This window comes from Anguilla rostrata, chromosome 10, assembly GCF_018555375.3.
Source record: "Anguilla rostrata isolate EN2019 chromosome 10, ASM1855537v3, whole genome shotgun sequence".
NCBI classification, from domain to species: domain Eukaryota; kingdom Metazoa; phylum Chordata; class Actinopteri; order Anguilliformes; family Anguillidae; genus Anguilla; species Anguilla rostrata.
Genome location: NC_057942.1, coordinates 22,610,334 through 22,631,456, shown reverse-complemented (window position 1 = coordinate 22,631,456; position 21,123 = coordinate 22,610,334). Strand labels below are relative to the sequence as shown.

The 21,123-nt window shown below is 39.2% G+C and overlaps 1 long non-coding RNA gene across 2 annotated transcripts; it reads left to right on the top strand.

The window, feature by feature from the left end:
• Positions 1-8,559: 8,559 nt before the first annotated feature.
• On the top strand, positions 8,560-12,303 carry LOC135233767 (uncharacterized). 2 transcript variants are annotated; one of them, XR_010323924.1, is made up of 4 exons: positions 8,560-8,825; positions 8,913-9,143; positions 9,298-9,586; positions 11,656-12,303. It is a non-coding gene; the product is annotated as an uncharacterized LOC135233767 (long non-coding RNA). The 2 variants fall into 2 exon arrangements; XR_010323923.1 differs by lacking the exon at positions 11,656-12,303 and having other exon boundaries at positions 8,566-8,825; positions 9,298-9,750.
• Positions 12,304-21,123: the final 8,820 nt, after the last annotated feature.

Below are 21,123 nucleotides of genomic sequence, written 5' to 3'. Positions count from 1 at the left end.
TAAGTACAGGGCGCATACGCTGTGCGGACGGACAGTCCGCAGTCGTTCGCCCTTTCATACTCCAGTCGTACCACCGCATACCCAAGCCCGACATTTCCCACAATCTTTGCGCCTCGTTTTCCTTTTCTGCCGGATGTTAGACTGTAAACAACATGGCCTCATCCTTGCCCAGCATTGTGCTTATTTCTCTCCATGAATTGTTGTTCTTCTGAAAATCTTTATCATCCCGTTGGGATGAATCGCGTAGGTGCCTGTACCTTCTCACCTCTTCAGCCAGTCTCTCTTCAAATGTCCACTCCATGTCTATCTTGTGTATTCCGCATCACAGCGTGTTTCCGGTGCCACATGAAATGCATGTCGATGTGAAACAGTTTCATACCGAGCCATGATTTGTGTGACACAGGTGCGCGTACGCTAGGTATGCGCGGTCACAAAAATTGAGCTTCGCACGGACATGCCAAGGCGGACGTATGCTGAGGTCCACTATTTCGTCATTTTGACCGCGCGGACCCAAGTGGAGTCCGGTCCATGTATGCTACGTCTGGACCATGAATTGGCCTTTACGGTTAGCCCAAGAAGGGTTAAGTGGGAAACAGGCGATTGGGTGGACATTAAAATTTATTATCCTTTATTTAACCAGGAAGGTCCCATTGAGATACAATATCTCTTCTGCCAGGGAGTCCTGGTCAAGATGGCAGCAGGAAAATAAAAGTTTCATATTAAAAACATACCAAAGAAAATAAAAAAATAAAAATATATAGCACTTGTTGCTAAAAGCAATACCATTGTCAGTAAAAACAGATTTTAACATATTTTTATACATGTCAAGAGAGGGTAAGGATTTTAGATTAAGAATGCCTTGTAACTCATTTCAGACATGCGGGGCATGAAAGGAAAAGGCTGATTTACCCAGTTCTGTTCGAATACTTGGGACCATGAGGAGAATTTTCTCTGAGGATCTAGTGTTATGGCTACTGGAGTAATATTTCAGTAAGCCGGATATGTACTGCGGTAGTTTACCCAGTAAAGCTTTAAAAATAAAAATTAACATATGGGTTTTTCTCCTTGAATACAATGAAGTCCATTGAACCATTTCATATAAGTTACAATGGTGCGTATGTACACTTGCACAAGTTACAAACCGCAGCGCAGCATGATAGACTACATCCAGTTTTTTCAACAGAGATGAAGATGCATGCATATAAATTTCATCACCATAGTCTAATACTGACAAAAAAGTACTTTGAACCAATCTTTTTCTAGCAGTAAAAGGAAAACATTTTTTTAAACGAAAATAAAAACCTAACTTTGGTCGAAGTTTTTTTAGAAGGCTATCAATATGGACGCTAAAGGTCATCTTGTCATCAATCCAGATGCCGAGATATTTGTAAGAGCTAACCCTCTCTAGCTGAGTACCATCTAGTGTTAGAACTGTACAGTCAGTGGGTGATGAACGGGAACGTGAAAAAATCATAAATTTAGTCTTTTTAGAATTTAAAACCAATTTTAAATTAACAAGTGACATCTGCAATAAATTAAAAGCAGTCTGTAGGGAATCCATTGCCACTTTTAAAGATGGCGCTATAGTATAAATAATTGTGTCATCTGCATAAAGATGTACCTTTGCTGGATTTAACCCTACCCCAAGATCATTTATATAAATAGAAAATAAAATTGGTCCCAAAATAGATCCTTGCGGAACACCTGCCTTTACAGTTCGAGGTACAGAATTATAATTGTCAATAGACACACACTGAGTTCTCCCTGTCAGATAATTTGAGAACCAACTTAGCACAGGGTTACTAAATCCTATACAATTGAGTCTTTGCAGGAGAAGACCATGATCCACTGAGTCAAACACTTTGGATAGATCAATAAAAAGTGCAGCACATGATTTTTTATCATCCAGAGCAGTAATAATATCATTTGTAACTGATATGGCTGCAGTTATAGTGCTATGCGCCCTTGTCTAAAACCTGACTGAGTTTGACTTAAAATTTTATTATCAGACAAAAAATGTTTTAGCTGTTCGTTTACTAGGGATTCAAATACTTTAGCTATAACGGATAGTCTGGAAATAGGGCGATAATTATCCAGAACAGAGGGATCTCCTCCTTTTAATAAAGGACAAATGCTGACTTCCAGGAGCTGGGGATCAAACCGCTGGTTAGACTAAGATTAATAATGGAGGCAATGGGTCCCGCAATCAGATCTGCTGCTATTTAAAAAAAATAAGGCTCAATTTGGTCAGGACCAGCAGACGTTTTACAATCAAGACTCAATAGAGCTTTATAAACTTGAGTGGGAGAAATAGGAGAAAAATTAAAACTATTTCCCGGGCAACTTAGGGTGGTGGCTACACTGTCTTTACCATCTACAGGGAGATTTGAGAGAGTGGCTAAGCCTGCATTGATAAAATGCTTATTAAATGCATCTGCTATGTTATGCGTACCCTTTATTTCACTTTGATTTACCTTTAAAAGATCAGGAAGAGTAGAGGGTGTCATAGACCCTGATGAAGATTTAATCAACTTCCAAAATTTACTTGGATCATTAAGGTTTTCATTTATTAAATAAAGGTAGTAATCACTTTTTGTATTTTTTATCAATTTTGTGCATTTGTTTCTTAATGCCCTATACTGAACCCAGTCACTGGCATCATTACTTTTTTTAGCCTTGGCCCATGCCTTATCTCTCTCTCTAATAGAAGATGAGATGGTTTCATTAAACCATGGGTTGTCTTTACCACTAACTCTAAATCTTCTCAGAGGTGCATGCTTATTAATTAGGGCCAAAAAGGTTGTTTTAAAATAATTACATGCCAAGTCAACGTCCGCCATTACACAAACAAGGTCCAAGTCGCTATTATACAAATCATGCGCAAAGGCTTGTTCATTGAGATGTTTATAATTTCTTTTAAAAATAAAACGGGGCTTAGTCTTGGGTAGTTTGCAGTTTCTAACACAGGCAATTGTACAGTGATCACTGACATCATTACTGAATATTCCAACTGCAGAGTATTTATGTGGAGAATTTGTGAGAATAACATCAAGCAATGTAGACTTATCCATGTTTTTGGAGTTTAACCGAGTTGGAGAGTTAATTAGTTGCGATAGATTTAGAGTGTTGCAAATGTCCTTAAGTGAATTGGAGGTCGTCGAGAGCCAGTCCCAATTTAAATCTCCCAATAAAACATACTCCTTGTCAGAAAACGTATGAAGGAAGTCAGAAAGCAGTCCTACAGCTTCATGTGACGCCGGTGGTGGGCAATAGCATCCTACTACTGTAAGATCAGCACCATTAGGAAGATGTAACTTAATTACAGACAGTTCTAAGCACTTTGGCTTACTGATCGATTCGACACAGGAGCAGTTCAACGTTACTTTTACATAGATCACTACTCCACCTCCTTTGTTAGCGCGATCTGTCCTGTAGATATTATATCCATCAATGTGTATCATATTGTTCGAAATCGAGGGTTTCAGCCACGTTTCTGACAAAACAATAATGTCGCAGTCAGTCAGCTTTGCCCAGAGACGAATTGCGTCTATTTTGTTTATTAAACTGCGAACATTTAGGTGAATGAAACGTAATCCATTGCAGTTTTTAAGATCATCCGGATTTTCAAGCTGTGTCAGTTCAGGACCTGGATTGGGGTGGATGTTACCTGATAGAAGAAGTAGGAAAATCATCCAGACCTTCTTTGCTGGAACAGTTCTCCTACTGTGTCTGTGCACAACCAATGAGGCAAACCGGGCCGAGATCATGGTCCCTATCCGGCGCTGTGCGTGCCGCAGGTACACGTCATCACACTCAAACAAACCAGCGAGACACCCCGCTGTGATCCAATGGTTTGTTGTAAATGGAGCAACATCCGAATGGGGCATGGTTACAGTGCATGAGGAGGTAATCCACAGTGAAACAGTGAAAAGGGTGAAAGGGTCTGATAATTCAGAAACACTAAGCTTTGAGCCAGATTCGTACAGAAAATATAAAGCTGGGGTCACAGTTGGATAGATTAAAAGCAGAATTAGAATAGCAGGAAAATAAAACTAAAAAGGGAGGCAGGATATATGTGTTGTTTGTCAAAGTGTGACGTTTCTAGTCTTGTGGGCCCAGAATAAATATTGTTTTATATTTTAGAGACATAAATATTTTAATTGTGTAATAAGTATTGTTTTATGTTATTTAACTATAAATATAATAACTGCGTAGTGATGGCAACAGTTGGCTCTCCGGAGCCGTTGAGTAAAGTAGGAGAGAAGTGGTGTGAAGAAAGAAAAATGAGCCTATAGATCCAGCTATTTTGAAAGAAGTGAAGGAGTTCATAGCTAATAGTGTGAGTAAATGCTTAAATTAAAAGGACAGGGCCTTCCGCATGAAAATAGTGGCCGAAAAGCGAGAGCCGCGGGTATTCAAAGCTTGTGGTTTGATCATTAGGAGTGGAATGTTAGACGACTAGTGGGTTGAGCAAAATAATTCTATGAGGAAGCAAAGCTGAGTGACACCAGGAGAGATGTGTGGCAACGTGATGCAGAAAGGCTACAGCAGAGATGAGATGTGGGAGCGAGTAACATGTTTGAAGATGTAAATGGCAAGTTTAGAGAAAATAATACATGACCAACAGCGAGAGTTGGTTAAAAGGCAACGCGTAGTGTTAGATGCAAGAAAACAACTAAAGTTAGTCGTAGAGAAAACGGCTGACGGGGTGGAAGTAGCGGCCGTGTATGTATCCTTGGCTGATTTACAATCTTGTCAGTATCGCGGTAGAGATAACCACAACTTACAGAGTTGCCGCCGCAAACGCAACAACACAGTTGAAAATACAAAAGGATCAGTGTATTATGTGTAAAGGATTTGGCCATTGGGCCAGACAGTGCCCGACTCGATTCATATAGCCTGGTGGAACAGTTGTAACCAGACATCTATGAGAATCAAAAATAAGAATATTTTAGCCAGTAAATAGTGAGTAATTTTTATTTATAAAGGGAGGCGTTTTGATATTGCAAAGCATTTCTGGGGCGCACACAGAAATAAAAAATAAACACCTTAGATACAATAGAAAAGCTAAATACAAATTACAGGGACAGTTCAGAAAGAGTAATAACACAATTATTCAAATTAGATGAACAACATTAAATAGTTCTTTTTACAGTGGTGTAAGCAGTGGTTCCCGAATAAAAATAAGGCGTCATCATTTGTTTCTCTTTAAATAAACAAAATATGTCTACAACAATTGAGATTATAAAATAGATTATTAAAGAACTGCTGTCAAAAATTAATCAGCATCTTAATATATTTGCATTTTATGGAAACAAAATAACTTTTTTACATTGTGGGAAGAGTGTCAGTGCCTTAGAGAATAGCATTGTGTACATATGAGTGGTGTGGACTGTATGGGTGTGTCTGATGCTAGAAGTGTTCGAACACGCGTGCCTGCATCTGTAAACTGTTTTAGCCTGAAACTGAATCTCTAATTATACATGTGCAGTTACCTCTGTATATGTGAGAGGAGTGTAGGGTGACTGTGCAGTGATCAATCAATCTACAGATTAGTTTATGTTGTGTTAATGCAGTTTAAACATTGCACAGTATGTTAAAAGAGAAATATGCAGTAATGTGTATTGTGATGAGCTATGAGGCTGCAACACAGCAGGTCATGCAGCAGTGTCAGAAGAAGGCAGTGCTGAATTGTTTGGTTTTGGATGTGTCCAATGGTTTTTTCTCTGTTCCAGTGCACCTGGACAGCCAGGTTTGGTTTACCTTCACTATGGGTGAAAATAATACAGAACTAAGTCAAGGATTCCATAACTTAGACATGTTGTTTAATCGAGCAGTGGCTGATGTGTTGGCTCGATGCCCAGGGCAAGAATCTGAGGGGATTCAATATGTTGATGATTTGCTTATCTCATCTCCTGACAAGGAGACTCACATGCAGGACCTTAGGATACTCCTGCAGCATTTGGCTAACAGAGGGGTAAAGTGTAATCCTCACAAAGCACAAATTGCACAGAGGAAGTTGTATATTTGGGATATGTAATTTCACAGGGAAATAAAAAACTGGCTGCTGACCACACTGAGGCAATAAGCATGTGCAATCACGCAAACACCATTTGGGGGTACATAAGATTGAGAATATTTAACTTTTGTTGGTTGCATATTTCAAATTACTTTAAAATTGTATAACCACTGAATGATTTATTGCAAGGGGCAGGAGGGCTCCATGATGTAAGTGAGTGGATGTCGAACTGTGAGGTGGCGTTCCCCACTTTGAAGCAAAAGTTGTGTGTGGCCGTTCACTTTGTTCACTCATGGTTTGGGGGGCATATGTCTGCGGTGCTCACACAGAAGCACGGGGACCGGCAGCGGCTGGTTGCCTATTTTTCATCCAGACTGGATGCTTACAGGCAGTAGACGGGGCTACGGATGCTCTAAGGCAAGCACTGCCACTGATAGGAACACAAGATGTGGAAATTGTCATGCCTCACGCTATTCTTGATATTTTGTCTGAAAAAATCTTATGTAGTTCATGTGGTCAGGTGAAATGACTAAATTAAGTACAAACATCTGTAAAAATTGAGCGCACTTTGGAGGAGTTCTGTCATAAGTGGAAAATTTCTTTATTTAAAAATGTGTGGAACCCAATAAGAACCAGGATACAAAATGATTGCAGTTGTCTGATAAATTTTCCTCTGTTAAACATGCATCTAAAACAAATAGTGTTTTTCTCAAGCAAAATGACTTTTATCCTATGATAGATGTATCGAAATAAAACGCAGCAGATATTCATTTGGCATTACACCAGATTATGTGTAGGAACAATGAATCACGGCTTCCAGGATAGCTCTGGAAGCATGATGAAAAAACAGGAGGGAGGTAGAGGAATGATGAGAATGAAATTAAAAGCCTACATTAAAAAAAATAAAATAAAAAAGTCATGCTATGAAAGTAGTTTCGTTAGAAACAAAAGGGTGAAGTGTGATAGAAAACAAACCTGCTTATTGTGTTTTACTATATGAAATGTATTTTTATGTGTTTATAACAAAACTATGTATGTAACTAATTGTGCAAAATGGAAAGATACTGGGAGGAGGAGGATATGTGGATGAATGCTCTGAGAGTGTTTGTATTGATATGCGCAGATCAGCCAGGGTTCTTGCATGTTATCTTTGAATTACCTGCAATAAATCCAGTTGCATCAGACTCTGTGAAGTGTATATTTTGAAGAAGTATTCAACAGTGTGAGGAAAACACCCAGCTCTTCTGGCCCAGGCTGGGTCCTGTTTTTCCCACATGTTTCCAGAGATTGCCAAGCAGTACTCATGTGGGAGAACAAAGGCAACTCAAATAGTGAAAGGTAAGCCTAACGTTATACCACTTCCCCACATTTTTTCGAAGAGCAGCCTAGCTAAAATTAGCTACCTATTTTGACTTTGTAGGTTCAAACCAGTTGCACGTGTTCAAGCAGTATGACTTAAAAACTGTATTTGTTGTAGTCTGTATTGGTATCTGTTTGCTGTTAGTGTTTGTTTTGAGTTTCTGTGGGTTTATTGTTTTTCACATCCTCCGACCCAGTGTTTTCGTTCTCCCGGTCACTTGTCTCCAGAGTGCCGTCTCTGTGTCTGTGTTCCCTGAGCTGCTTCACTCCCCTGTATTTGCGTGATTTCACTATTCGGGTGGTTCCGGGTTTTTGTGGTTTCCCCCCTTCTTTCCAGTCTCGTTTTACTTACTTCCTGCTTATATCTAGTTTTACTAATTTCTACTAATCCTTACTAACTTATAGATTGTAAAGTACTAACCTCATTAATATACTAACGTGAATATTACTAATGGACTAACAAACACTAGTTTTGGGTTTTTGATAGTTTAGATCACTATACTAATACATTAACCATTCTCCCCTTTTCCATGTTGCGCTGTAGCTCCGCCCCTTTCTTTCAAGTCTGCCCTAACGCTGAGTTCTGCAATTGCCTGCACCTGTCTCTTGCTCTAACTGCACCTCTCTCTCTCTGCACATGTTTTACCTGCTAAACCCAGGCCGTCTGTTATCATTGTTGTCTATGTGATTCCAGTCCGCGTTTTGTCAGTCCCCTGGCATTTAATTAGTTATCCTAATGTTCTTCACCTGGATGTTGTTTGTTAGTCCGCCCTCACTCACGTAACCCCTCCTTGATTGTTACCTTCCCCAGTGTATAAATGTCAGTCTTTTCCACCAGCTCCCTGTCAGAACGTTGATCATATTCACTGTGCCGATGTGTTGTAAGCCTTTGTTTATCGAGATTCCTGAGACACCCTTTCCGTACGACTTCGAGTTTGCCTGCCCCTTTTGTTTGATTGCTTTCTGGTTTGACCTTCGCTTTGTTTTGACTTCTCTTTTGCCTGTTCCTTTGTACCTTCGCATATCTGATCTCCTGGTTTTTGATTTTTTGCCCGTTTACGACTATTCTTTTGGAAACTTGATTTTGTACCGTCCTATCTCTGATTACCTGGCTTTGAACTTTGGACTGAATAAAGACAACGTTTTTTTGTATTTACCTGGTCTGCGTTTGGGTCCTTGCACAGAACATAACAGTATTTTAATTATACATTTTGACAGGTGCCATTGCCCCAGCATTGGACCAGGAGGTAACAAACCTTTGCCAAAATCAACCTTTTGGTCTCATGTGTGACAAGAGTACCAACAGAAGCGCAGAGAAGGAGTTCGTGATATTGGCCAGAGTTTTTGATGAGGAAACTCAAGAGGTGGTCACCAAGTTCCTGCATATGCCAGTATGCAACATTGGAACAGCAGAGCACCTATTTAGGTCCCTGACCACAGTGCTAAGGTAAATGCAAAATCATTACTGTCCATATAAATTACAATACTCTTGGAGGCTGACCGCTGACCAGTAATGTTGTACTTTGATTTCTAGTGAGAGAAACATTGACTGGCACAACATGGTGGCCTTTAACAGTGATAACGCCAGTGTAATGAAAGGGAGGTGTAACACTGTGGCCAGTCGGATCAAAGAGATTCAGCCATACCTAATCGACATAGGTTGTATTTGTCATCTGGTCCAGCTGGAAGCACGATGTGGCATCAAAGCTCTCCACCAGCCTATTGAAGAGGTCTTAAGCAGCATATATGCTCACTTTGACATCAGGTAAGCATACTGATATTTTGCACATTACACTTACACATTAGAGTGCATTATAGTCTCTGTGGCACATTTTGACAGATATTGGATGTCATTTTTGTCCCCTTACATTTCACTTTTTAACCATTTCTTTCCTCATTTTTTATTTAACTTACTTTAGTGCCAAGTGATGTGAGCTCTACAAGGAGTTTGTTCAGTTCATAGATTCAGAGACTCTGAAGCTTCTCAGGTACTGTGCAACGAGGTGGCTCAGCCTGCTGTCTTACATAAACCATGTGCTCAACCAGTGGAATGCACTGCAGGCATATTTTGACAGTCACGAGGATGTGGAGAAGCCTGGCAAGGTGAAGATGCTGGCAGGCCATTTAGCCAGCAAGGAGACAAAGTTCTTCTTCCTCTTCCTCTCCCAGGCTCTGAAACCACTGGCAGATTTCAATGTTGCGTTTCAGGTAAGCCTATCATAAGAAACTTATTGCATCTTATCACCAGTGAACACATAGCTATCTGCACATCTTCATTGAGAGTTGTGGATAGCTTAAAGGATAATTCCTGTGTGATACTCAGATGGTTCTTTGGCTTGAGAATTATATTTTAATGTCCATCGAAGATGAGGTCCCACATTCTCTCCCAAATTAATATTTTTTTAATATATTATATATTAATATATTTTTTTATCATTTTAGTATGTCTAACGTTTCAGTTTCAGGGATTGTCACTTAAAATGTATTCAAAACAGCTAATTTTGGGGGGGGGGGGGGGAGGTGGGGGCAGAGAGAGGGTATACTTACCTGTATATACTGTGGGAGTATGGGTTTTCTTCATTCTTTTAATGTTTTTACATTTCTTCTTATTAAAGATTGTACTGATCAAGAATATATTTAAATGTATGTGATTATGGGATGATCTCTGAAGAACAATAGGTATTCTGTGTTATGTCTATTTGTAACTAAGGAAAGACAGTGGTCTCCTTGTACACTGATGCATACTACCAAAAGAATCTTTGAACCCCAGTTGCAGGAGGGAAAATTGTAAACATTTACTTGAGTGGAATTTTGTAAGTAACTTCTGGTGGGAAACAGTCTTGTGCAGAAGACCTTTGAGTTGTAAGAGAAGAGAAAGGATACTGATTTAGAAAGAACTGATTTGCTATATCTAGTAAATGTAGAGATTATATTCTATTAAAATGAATGAATGAAAATCAAAGTAATCACGGCAACAGTAATGATATAAACATAGTTTGTTAGAACATGGTGGTGTGTATGAGTCAATATTTCAGTTGGATTACAGCATGTAGTGAATGCATGTAAAGTGCGTGTACTTTGAAGCTGGAAGATGGAACAATTGTTAACCATGAGAACAAATACTTGTTATTCAAGTCATGCATATATATTTCTCTGTAAGTGTGTAGTGAAATATCTGTCATTGATTAAAATGGAAGATTATATAATAGTTATTGTTAAACTAACTTATGAATATATGTTTGACCTAGGCTGGGATTGGATATTTTAAAGGGAAGATACATCAGGGTAGGAGGAGATCTGGTTGTATAAAAAGGATGTAAAAACATAATGGGAAGAAGCTCTCTATGTATTGTGGCAGGCTCACGGGTGTGGGGTTTCCACGTCACCAATTCAATAACTAAACAATCACACGAAACACAACTGGAGTGAAATTGGGGGATTTATTTAGGGAAAATTTACACAAGGAGGGGAAGGGGAAATTCAGCAACCAATCCAAAGTCCACAATCCGTTCTCGTTGTCCTTTTCCGTAATCCAGGGATATCCAAAAACCAGGTCCTCAGCCAAAACAGTTCGGTACACAGCGGGGTTTGTCAAACAGTCCGGGTCACAACAGGTAATCACACAGATATTTTTCGCTCTCACTTACTCTCCACAACACGCGTTTCCCTCACGGTACTTTGCGCCGTTTGTGCACTCCGCTTCCCCTTTTATCCCTCTGCCCTTAATGGCTTAATTAGGCCCAGGCTTGCCTCGTTGGGGCAGGAAGTCCATATAAGGCTCAGGGGTGGAGCCAGCGGGCGGCAACGTATCTGCCCTCAATTACCACTCCCCTCACCTCTCCCTGCCGTCTGCCACAGTATCTTTATTGTACTAGAGACCTCCCGTAGGCCTACGTACATGAAAAGGATTATTGATTAAAGAGAATAAAAAGGTTATTAGAAGAAATCATAAGTTCTAGTCTTTATTCTTGCATCACCGACTCACCCACCGAACCTAAGAAGGGATTTTCCTCCACAATACTTACCTTACCTGTAATGTGGCCTGATCCCTCTCTCTCTATCCCCCTAACCTCTGGCCCTTTTGTTGTGATTTTTACATGGTTGCTTAACCTCTAGGACCCCTGCTTTTGTTAGTGTATTGTTTTTGTACAGGTGTGTATTTGGGATCTCCATATGTTCAATTTTGCATTACTCTTTTATCATTACCAACTCCTCAAGGACCACCCTTGCTAACTACATCATGTTTCATAACTGATAAATCCATCATGTGTTTCTAGGCTGAAGGGGTGATGGTACATAGGCTGCACAAGGAGATGACCAGCCTGGTAAGAAGATGCCTGGGAAGATTTCTCCCAGCCCACCTTATTGCTGATGCCAAAAGTTGCCAGATGAAGACCTCTTTCTTGGAGAGGCTTCACAAAGATACTTGAGGACAACATGGATGACCTTTCCTCTTCAGTCCCAAGGATGTTTAACCAGATTACTGAACTCAGACATTCGGTGCTACTGCAACCAAAGTATGAGTTAAAAACATAGACGCATTGTTTTAGTTTCATTAGTAGGCAATGTACGACAACTATGCCGAATACGGAGTTTCGCAGCACCGCCATTGTCGCTCTGGTCATTCATTTAACACGCACCCCCTCTCTGCAGTCTCATCTACAACTACACCCCCCACCCATGACATAATGGACAATATTTTCTATCTTGGCATTTCAAAAATATTCTTTCACTGCTCAAAAATCGTATTCCGTCATAGCAACCAGATAAACCCAATAATAGCCCTGAGATATGCCAATACAGCAGTGAAAACGCTTCTCACTGAATAACGAAATAAACAAGAAAATGTTTTTTAAAATGATACCATGTCATTCTACAGTCAATATCTGGGACTAATATTGAATAAATATACAACCTTACTGTTGGTTTTACGTGTAGAGATGTCCCTTTTGTGACTGAGTGGTCATATATTGTCTTGGACAATCAGTTTGGGAAATATACGTGCATTTGTGATGCCTGCGTACCTTCCAAAATAGCTGTGCGTAATACCACACCTGTTGTTTACGGCGTTGTTGCCCTTTTTAGTACAGCCTGGCTTGATTGACAATTCATTTATTCAGTAGGTGAGAGTATAAGCTTTCTAACGATGTATAACATGTCTAATTTTGCTTTTGGAATTTTATATTATTATTGAGGACTTCTGGGCATAGCTAAGCCATATGTTTGCTGATAGACCTAGCTGACGTCGTTTTCTGGAGCAAAACAGAAGCGAATAGAACAGTATCATTGATTTACTGTCTCTGTCTCCATCTATTGAACATAGATAAGATTTCATCATTGCTATGTAAGTATTACTGCTCAATATTTCGGTTATATACGTTATTTTTAAAATTGAGTGTCTTTAAATAGGTTAGTGGTATTATATAATGTGGATAATTCACACTGTAATGTAAGCGTTAGTTAGTACTGTAATAGTTTTTGTGAAGCATGCAACAGTGATGACATGAGAGTTGGAACATTGCCAAAACGTGGTGGACGGTTGAAAATTGTTTATATGTCTTCCCATCCCCATACAAAAAAACATGCGTGTGAGTAAAAAAACATTCTATGAGTACAGAGTATAGAAATACAGAGTTAATTATTACACATTTAGGTACTGTACCGCATTGTGTGACAATATTTTTTGCATTATTTTTTTAATCTGATAGCAGTTATCTGATCTTACATCTTCATAAGGTGCTAATTTATATGCTTTATAATGGACAAACAGCATTTTATTCAATTTTGGAGAGATTTTGGGTATGTTTCTGGACCCCTAGATATTTTAGGCCACTGTACTGACTGAAAGCTTGTAATTCCCACTTGAAAATGATGCAAAAGTGAGTTTCTTGAGTCAAAACAGTTAATTTGTAGTGAAATACGTGAATATGTTGTGATTTACAGCAATGCATAATTTAGACATTTTGGATAGATTTGGAGACGCTGGGTACACTGCTTAGTTTTTGCTTTATATATCTATAGTACTTCTACATATCCACCCTTAGATTGTATGAACTTGTGGTCAAGACGTTTTTGATCCAGCACATGTATAGTTTAACCTGCTGTATATATGCAATCTCACAGCATTTCATTGCAAACTAAAAAAGTGCAAATTCATTTTTGATTTTTTGTCTAGACAATTGCATTTGTGGCACTTTAGCTCTTTCAAAATTATGAATATAAACTAATCTGCGTTAGTATTGTAAATTGTACAAATGCCATTTGTCAAGTCTCGGTGGTGTTCAAATCTGGAGTTATAATGCTTTAAATAAGGTACCCCCTAAATGGGCAAGGATTGGAAAGATTTGGCTTGTGCGCTAAGGGGTTAAGTTAAAACAACTTTTTCCATGAACCCACGTCCTATTGACATAAAAAAATAGGATAACAAACGAGCCAAATCCATTTTTACAGTGTAGCCTACCTGTGTGCTTCCTGCAGAGTACCGTATTTTTAATTTCGACATTGGCAGACTACAGCATTAATTGCGTCTTTTGTTTATATTCAATATTAGTAATTGCAGCGAGAAACTGCAGCTGTAGACACAAGATAGTCTGTTATGTTATTGTAGCAACGGAACGAAGCGGACTACATATGTATTACCGTCATTGTTGCATTATACCAGCATGTTTTCGCGCGTTTGCACAGAAACTCAAATACTATCAATAAAATGGTTTAGCTATTTCTCAGCATAATGACAGATTCAAAGACTAAACGAACTCATCCGATACTGTCTTCAAATGGATCCATGCCAGAGAAAAGTAATTATTCATCCTCTCAAAAAGCTTTTACTAACAAACTTTTGGTAGCCTAGCATGCACTCTGGGTGGCACTGTCTTCCATTGCTTCCCCGACGTTCAGACCCTCCCCTCACTGATAAAAACTAGACCCTACGGTGTCGGATTACTTGCGTCGCCATGGATGTCGCTTGCCGTAAAGAAGTTTACTAGATGTCGTAACACTTTAGATTTGGAGCTCCAGCTCTTCCGCACCCCAACTAATAAAAAAGTCCAAATGGCAGGCAAACAATATGGAGGACATAGGTGCTCCCAAAAGCAAAGTTGTAGAGCACATTCAGATGCATCAGTCGATGTGTTGATCTGACTTATGGTGTAGGAGTTATGGTCTTTTAAAGTATGACTTATGGTTGCTGAGCCTCAGACACTTTTAGCGGAGAAAAATAATAAGAATAATCCTAACAAAAACAATAGGGTTCCACCAGCTTCGCTGCTTGGACCCCTAATAATCCTAACAAATACAATAGGGTTCCACCAGCTTCGCTGCTTGGACCCCTAATTAAAGCCGCAAGCGGCGTTGGGAGGGGTCCAGGCATTGGCACAATTGCACCCCCTATGGAACGATTTTTAACTGGTGTTGTCCTCATGATCATATACCTTCACCCAACATATCTACTGCATCGCCATGGATTTCTCCTAGCCGCTAGGTGTAAAGGCCTTTACTATGTCGCAACACTAAAGGCTGTTTTATACTTCTGCATAGTACAGGTAAAAATGGGTCTGTGTAGAGGTTGTGCGCAATGTGCGGCATGTGCGACGGTTGCAGACCACGGCCACGTTGAAGATGCAGACCTCCTCAAGAAATTAAAAGCACGTAGTTAGTAACCAGTGCCCGCATACGCCAAAAAGAAGATCATTGGTTGACTGCTGGCATGAGGTCACTGGCATACGGCTTTGACTAACAGGTTATAACAGTTGATTCACAAAACCGATAGGCAACGTTAAATATGCGACTAAAAGCACTTTTGTCAGGTGAATGTCTTTGTTGCAACAATAATTAAAGCTGCAAGTGGCGTTGGGAGGGGTCCAAGCATTGGGCATACGTGTTTTTTGGCAGTATTGTGGCAGCTATGGAGCGATTTTAAAATGGTTTTGTTGTCATGATCATATATGTTCATCCAACATATGTAGTGAATATCATGATGATTGTAGGAAATATTGATGACTTATGGGCAATTTTGTGGTAAAAGACGTTTCGTCGATGTTAGAGAAGTGTGTTCGTTGACAGCGGGCATAAAGTGTATGTGACTGGGCCCATTTATATTGCGTTTATATAGGTTGTTCTGCTGAGGCTGTGTATCTGATTTGGTGCTGAGTGGGGCAAAATTGAAAAAGCCTTGTAGAAAAACCTGTTTTTCAAAAAAGTAAAAGTGGTGGGCAAAGAATATGGTGGACATAGGTAAAGTTGTAGAGCATGTTCAGATGCATAGGTGAATGAAGTTTTGTGTTGATGTGGCTTATGGTGTGGGATTTATGGGCTTTTTAAGCATGCCCGTTTGTTACAGTGGCACCATCTGGGCGACAGGTGATTTGTAGTGCTTGAGTAGTGGGGGGCATATAAATGGCAAGTGATGAGAAAAACACCAAGTAAAAATGTATGCAAATAAAAAATGTGAAAAGACAAATGAAAATCATGAACAAAATGGCAAGAGATCAGAAAACACCAGTGAAAATCTATGGAAATAAAACGTGAAAAGGAAAATCACAAATGAAAAAGGCAAGAGATCACAAAAAGATTAAGTAAATTGTTTTAATTGTAATATAAATAAAGAAAATAATACAGAGTAAAATCATAAGTAGACTGGCGAGAGCACAAAAACGCAAAGGGAAAATAAATGTAAATGTAATATGCAAAATAACGCACATGGGCCATCCAATTATTGGTCATCTCCTGTATGCCCCTCTCCACAGAATGAGATTGTATTTTTAGCGGTAGCTGACTGGGGGGAGGAGGCACACGCTTTTTAAAATGAGTTATGAAATAATACCATATAAGGTGGGGCACTGGAAATATTTGAATTGGGAAGTACTTTGTGAGAAAGAAATAACAGAATATATACAGTTCCATGGCTTCAAGTTGTGTCAAACAAATAAGGAAACATATACAGTGGTCTATAGCTTTAATTTGTGTGAAAGAACTGGAAAACATGTACAGTGAGTGCTCAATTGGTAAAGTTTGTGAAATAACGGGAAAACATACAGTGCTCCACTGGCAACACTTTGTGTAAAATAAGTGAGAAAATATACAGTGAGTGCTGCATTGCTACACTTTAAGTGACTGCTGCACAGCCTACTTGTTGCAAAGTGTGCACTGTTTGTTTCAACATCTTATTTTACAGGGCTTTGTGGAAAAATATTTCAATGCACTATCATATGGGAAGGCGTCAGGATGGGGTCCATTTAAGGAGATGCTGAAGTAGGCAGCCAGGTGTTGTTCCTTGAAGCTGGTTTCGGAGGTCTGTTTTCACCTGAGGATAAAGGAAAGAAAAAAGGAAAACCAGAAAGTGCAGTAATATAAAGAAAATGCGTAATTATTTGTTGTGCTTTTCAAAGTGATGCTCTCACCCTGTTCATCCTGTTTGTAAGAGAGAGAGTGAGACAGCGAGAGCGGGGCAAGGAGGGGCTGAGTGAATCAATGTGGTGTGCGCAGCTGTGGAATATTTTATTCATTTTAAAGTGTAAAAAAATAGAAAATCAATATGTGGCGGGCTGGGACAAATAAATCAATGGATCGGAAAGAGTGGTGGATGGATTAATGCACTTTGAGTTCATTGTTTGCTTCAGTTAGCTAATGGCATTGGTCTTGTGTCAGGCTGCATGAGAGGCAATAATTTGATTCAGCATTTGTTTTCTGGAATTTGTATTGATTTACTGGAAAACATCAATGACAATACAGTTATGGAAACTGAAATATGTTTGCATTATTTGAATATCAATTTTATGAGCTGTGACTAGATATGGTCAATTAAGGTGGCCTTTTCAGTAGTTGCTTGTTTAACTAGTTGAGTGTATCCATGTTGCTGCATGAAATCTTGAACAGTTTGCGTAATGAAGAGATTTTCATTGAAGTCGCCCATTATTATTTTGGTTCCCAAGAATGTGTCAAGATGATCAATCAAATGCAGCAGTTTTGTTCTGAAAGTAACCAAACTGTAGGATGGTGGTCTGTAGAGGATGGCAACGTTTGCTTCCAGTGGCTTTATGTTGAATGTTACACGTTCAATGTTTAGACATGGCAAATGTGTGATGTTGCAGTCTGCATCATTTTAAAACTCCAACACCACCATGCTGCTGTTTCTTCAGTTCCATGAAAATATGTTCAGTGTCATCATATGCAAGGCACCTTAGTTTTCTGTAAAATGAAAGGTTGTTGAGATGAGTGTTCTTGTTTTAGCCCTGTTTCTGTCACACAAATGACGTCAGCTGCAAAATACCTGTGATCACATTGAATGTCTTGGATATGAGCAGAAAGTCCTTGAACATTGTGCAAAAAAATTCTGTACATTGTATTCAAGGACTGAAGTGGTGGCTGAATGAATGCAGGCATGTTTTGTATTGAAGTGTGAATTGTGTCATTAGCATATATAGCAGTGGGTTTAAAATCTTCTATGATGAGTCATTCAAGAGATGTTACACGACTCAGTGCTACATATGCTTGTCCAGAAGTAAACATTTTCTTGAGAGAGACAACAGCTTTCTCCACTGTTAAGCCTTGTACTTTGTGAACAGTGCAAGCCCAAGCTAATTTCAGAGCAAACTGACGTCTCACACCACCACTGTTATTCTGTCCTCTTCAGGTTCAATTGGTGTGGCTTTTTCCAGTCCAGCTTTTGAGGATGGTTTCTTAGTTTGAGCCATTTTTTCGACTTTTTCATTATCAAAGGTGACATATATCATTGATGGGAAAGTGTCATCATCCTTGTAACAAATGTCAGAAACTGTTCCAAATACTCCATTTGAAAGTCCATCTGAAACATCAATGTTTTTCAGTAACATGACACGTGCATGTATGCCAAGATGCAGTGTATTTACCAAACAAGTATTGTAAACTTTGACATGGTGTGTGATTTTTCTTTGCAAGCGACCAGTTTTAGCATCCCTGTCAAAATCTTGAGCTTCAATGGAAGTGGTATGAGGGCACATTTTGTCCAACATCTGAAAATTATGAGTGTCAACCTGTTGGTTTGTTGCATAAATGTGAAGATCTTCACTTAATTCTCCTTCTCCTGTCTCACGACTTTTCAGCATGTTGATATCTTGTTGTTGCAGTGGTTGCTTTTTGTTGTGTTTTCTTAAGTGATTCAGCAACTGTGCAAAGTCTGTGTCTTTCTGCCTGAGAATTTCAGTGAGTTCTGTTACAGCGAAATGATTTTCCCATAAGTTGACACCACTTGTTTGTGTATACAAGGGTTTTCCTTTGACTGGTAGCAATTGATATAGGTCTTCTACTGCAATGATAGACACTTTACCAAAAGAGGAATAGTCACCTGTTTGTTTGATCTGTCTTAATCGTCCGTGGATATATGTAAGAAGTTTATGATCAACCATGGAAATTTCATCAATAATCAGTATTTGGAGCTTGTTGAGTTTGGCTCTCAAAGTATTGATTTTTTCTTCTGCAAGTGGTTGATATGGTAATGAGACATCTATTCCAATTGAAAAACAGTTGTGTATTGTTGCACCATCAATGCTGTAAGCAGCAACACCAGTTGGAGCAGTCAGTAACACATGCGTGTCATCTGGGTTTTCTGATAGCTCTGATAAGATACGACATGCTTCATAATTGATTGCTTTTATCAGGTGGGACTTGCCTGTGCCAGCTCCAGTGATGAATACATAAAATGGATCTGGGTTTTCATTGTTGAGTTTTTGTGAGCACCACTGGCGAATCTTGTAAAATAACTGCAACTGTTTTTCATTTAGTGACTGTAGCAGACACATTGCAGCGTCCTTTTTCAACCCACAGAACCTAGGTTCAATTGTGAATGTGTTGCTTTCATCTGGATGCAGATCAGGAAGAATTTCATCAGTGTCCTCTGCATTAGTTACATGATCGGTCATTGCTTCCAGACACTGTAGACGCTGTAATTTTGATTCTGCGCAAATTAGCGCCCATGCATCTACTGGTGGTCCATCTCTGTTTAGATCTTCTTGAGCCTTGTCAAATCAGCTTCTTTTTCAAACAGTTTCTGGTTTGTGTCAACCAGAAATTTCACAGCCTTAAGTTCAGTGGTCATCATTTTGACAAAGCCTGTGTGATAGAAGTCTTCAAAGGTTTTGAAGTTTGGTGGTTTCAACTCACAATCGTTGTAATGAGGAAGGAATAACTATAGAATACTGTGGTAATATTTCTCAGGATTTTTTGTGCATGAGAAGCGGGCATAACGCACAACAGCAGCGTCTGTGCGTGTCCTCATCATAACAAATCCTAAGTCCTTATCCAGTTTTATGGTGTTAGGTGATGACTTGTCTGATTTTGACAGAATTCTGTACTCTGATGCAAAACACACTTCAGAAAATGCTTCTGTTTTTGGTCTTCCTTTGTATTTGTCTGTGATGCTGTTCATCCATATGCTGTCTTTTTCAGTGCTAATACATTTGAGTCTTTTCTAAAGAAGATGAAGTGGAAGACTCGTTTTGATAGGATGTTCACCAGTTGGAATGAACTGAATCTTTCTTGATCCCTCTTTGAGTCTCATATTTGTTAATCGGTATATGCTCTCTTGTGCAGATACTTCTCGGTTATGAAGATAAACACTGCCAAGTTTCCGTAAGGCTAGTTTGGCATCAATATTATTTGAGGCCTCTTTTTGTGCTCATTGTAGCAATAATCCCATTTCTCTCTCTTGCTTAGATATATAAGATATTATATACACAATGCAAGAGTAGGCATCAACAACATACTGAATATCCATCTTTGCATTCCAGCATCTGAGAAGTTGTGTGTTGTACTGATTTACCCAAACATCGGATGGTTTTCTCTGTAAAACAACATTGGTTTTTTTTGTCATGTGTATGTATAGCCGCGTTTCCACCGCAGGAACTAGGGTCTAAATTTAGTTCCGGGGGCTTTATTTTACCCCCAAAAAAGTTCCTGATCGGGGGGTAGTACTTTCCAAAAGTACCGGAACCTTTGGGGTGGGGCGCAAACGCTGAAAATTTCTGATTGGTCGACTACTTGCAGTGTTATTTTTTTTTTATTTCAACCGCCATGTTTAAAAATCTGCAGCCGCAAAGCGGATTTATTTTCATAATAACTTCAAATCAAACTTGTATGTTATGCGGCGCAGTAGCCTAGTTTTGGTTATAGCCTGCCAACGTCTTAGCATTTTATAAAACGAATACTAAAGCAAGAAAAGAACAGAAGAGCACACGTTATAATTCCAAGCATTCGTGCTGGGACAGCATATTACATACCAAAACATTCAAACGGATTAATTCGGTTGCTGATTATTTTCTTCCGGATTTTCTTTGTTAGCCCGTTGTAATTGACTCAAAACGTTTGATACAGTTATGTGAGGTATGCGGTAGTTCTGCGTAATTCACATTGGTGATACAGTAAAAGAAAATTGGAAATCACCTTCCGCACTTTTTGTCAGGGTAAAATAACAGGTTAATTCTAGTAATCGTCCCTTTAGCTTTTTCAGACTGCCGTAATTTTACTCTGCCATTCTTCAATTCCACAAAAAGACCAGGAAGACTATGGACTAATTTATGGTGCATGGTTCGCATCTGGAGGGCACACTTCGCTGCTCGGCTAGGAGTAACTTCGAAGGAAAGCAAACGGTGGCTGTACCACTGCTAATTTAAATTTTCACGTAAGTCCGAGTTTTCGTTCTATTCTTGTCATTTTGCGATTAGCCTATATGGAATTGACGATGAGAAAGTAATCAAACAGCAAATTGTTTACAA